This window comes from Brachyhypopomus gauderio, chromosome 2 (genome assembly GCF_052324685.1).
Source record: "Brachyhypopomus gauderio isolate BG-103 chromosome 2, BGAUD_0.2, whole genome shotgun sequence".
Classification (NCBI taxonomy): Eukaryota; Metazoa; Chordata; class Actinopteri; order Gymnotiformes; family Hypopomidae; genus Brachyhypopomus; species Brachyhypopomus gauderio.
This window is the reverse complement of record NC_135212.1, coordinates 33,972,601-33,975,100: the sequence shown is the minus strand read 5'-3', so window position 1 is coordinate 33,975,100 and position 2,500 is coordinate 33,972,601. Positions and strand designations below refer to the sequence as shown.

Below are 2,500 nucleotides of genomic sequence, written 5' to 3'. Positions count from 1 at the left end.
CATTGCATGCCACAGATTCCCTTTACCATTTGGTCCCAATTACTGAACCTCAAAGATCATCATCATCATCATCAGAGGGAGAGGTTTGGTTGGTCTGGTGTGAGTATGGTAGACATGTTCTGCTGATATAAGAACATCCGTAAGTTTCTCCTAAACATGTGCTGCATATCTTCATTACCAATCATATTATCACGAGTGCAAGAACTTAGGTGGAAATCCTATGCCAGAAGTGAATATGTGAATGAGAAGTGAGTATGTCAGGGGTGAATATTCAGAGAAGAAAGTGATACTCTGTTTCCGGTTCTGAGCTGCCCTGACACCATCTCCACTTTGGGTCTCCACTGTTTCTTAGGACACCCGTTTTCATTAATCAGTGTTCTAGGTCTCTCTCTCTCTATCTTTGTTGGCATGGGAACTCAGGGGAAATAAAGATTATCGTAACCTGCTCTTGGGTAACAGATCCATCCAATGAGAGATAACTACAAGAACAACAACAAAGAGATTGTCTCTAGTGGACGAATGCATCCTCCGCCCACCTGCACATATAGGCTCCGCCCAACAGAGTCAGACCTGCCTCAGGGTGAGAAGCAGAGTGAGAGAGAGAGAGAGATTTAGAGCACTGAACAGTTTTGATACCGGTTTCTTTCTTTACAGAATGCTTCGTTTTGTTCCTATTTTGTTATTCTTTAAAATCTTCAAACCCGTAACCCAACTTTTGGCAGCACAAATGCACCATTGGTCAACAGGCCACTGAGGCCCCCTGGCCTGACTTGACCTGAGAGAGGGAAAGAGAGAAGACCTTGATGTCTGTTGAGCCCACTGGTAGCGCTGGATGTTCACACCTGCCACTGTGTGAGAGACCGCATCAGATTCGAGAGATTACAGATGTCACAATCACTGATTCTTCCATGCCAAGTCAATACCAAAATCCTGAAAACGGTACCGAAGGTTTCACAGATGTCCCAGACCACCCGAGGGCAGCATAATAAGCCTGCAAGCTAATAAGCCAACACAAATATGAGGAAGAAAAAAGGTTTTGTATGGAAATATTTTGTTTGCGTCCAACGACCAGTGTATAATGAACATAGGACAGCCATTCGTCACTAAAGGAGGAAGCATCACACATTTAGCTAAGCACCTCAAAGACAGACACCCAGAGCTGTATAAAGAGATTAAGGTGAGCAGGTTTTGACAAAACGTTAGTAACCTGAACCGTTACTGTTATAGCTGGTGAACTGCAACAGCTACATCTCGTTATCATGCTGGTCATGCAACGTTCACAAACGGCTAATGTTAGCTTACTTAGGCTAACGCTGCAGTAGTGATGAAGCAGTAAAAAGTTTAAAGAGCTACATAAATGGAATTTACTCTGCATCCCTGCTCATAATATTAGTAGGCTGTTAGGAGAGTGTGTGTACAACAACTCTGTGGCTCTCTTTGAGCTATTTTGTGAAAAAAAAAATCTCCTTGGTAGAACCAAAGTATTTGGTGCAATTGATAAGCAGATCATACTTTATTTTGTTGTCAGAAAAGTACTTTTTAAATAAAAGCATTTATGTTTATTTATTTTTATCGGGAATTTTAGTTGTATTGGTACCGATTAATAAATTTCTGGTATCGTGACATCCCTACAAGAGTCATATATCATTTATATTGTTATTATAGGTATGTAATAATGGTAATAGCAGTGCCACTGTACTAATGTTATTATTGTTGTTATTACTACTATTAGTAGGAGTTGTGTTGGTCTATTTCTACCTTTTATTTACCATGTTAATTTCTTCTTCAAAGCTTTGGCAATACTAGTGTGAATTTTTGTCATGTCAATAAAGCACAATTGACGTGATATTGAAAGAGAGAGTATGGCTGTGTTCGAAATAGTCTACTACATACTACTGGCATACTGATCGAGCCCCAAATCAGTATGCCGTATGCAGTATGTGACCAAAATGAAAATTTCCAGTACGCGAAACATACCCGGATGACCTACTACTTCCGCAAAATATTCCAGTACGCGAACAGAGCTATCTTCGTGGTGTACTGCATCCCATCATGCAACGCTATGTTCACGTGACCCCGTAGTGTGCTTTGCTTTTGTCGCATACTGGAAACTGTACTGCATACTACTACGAGGACCAGTATGCAGTATCCAGTATATACTGAGTCCAGTATGCAGTATCCAGTATGTAGTAGTCTATTTCGAACACAGCCCATGTGTTTTATGCATGTTTTATGCAATGGTCAGGGTGATGTTTTACATAAAGGGAAGGAGCCTCAAGAGGTCCTTAGTGGCTCATGTGGATGTGTGTTTGTGTGTACAAGGTCTGGATAGAGACTGCGTGTGTACGAGGTCTGAATGGTGACAGTGTGTGTACAAGGTCATTGGGAAAGCCAGCCTTTCACAATGCCAGAAAGGTGATTTGTCAGTGAAGCTGTGTGTGTGTTTGTTTTCTGTGCACGTGTACATGGTAAATGTTTCAGTTTCCATCACACCATGTGC

General features: G+C 41.4%; 1 protein-coding gene across 4 annotated transcripts in view; it reads left to right on the top strand.

Moving 5' to 3' along the window:
- The window catches only part of lekr1 (Leucine-, glutamate- and lysine-rich protein 1), a 71,708-nt gene that overhangs the window by 49,551 nt on the left and 19,657 nt on the right, over positions 1-2,500 (top strand). The window lies entirely within an intron of this gene.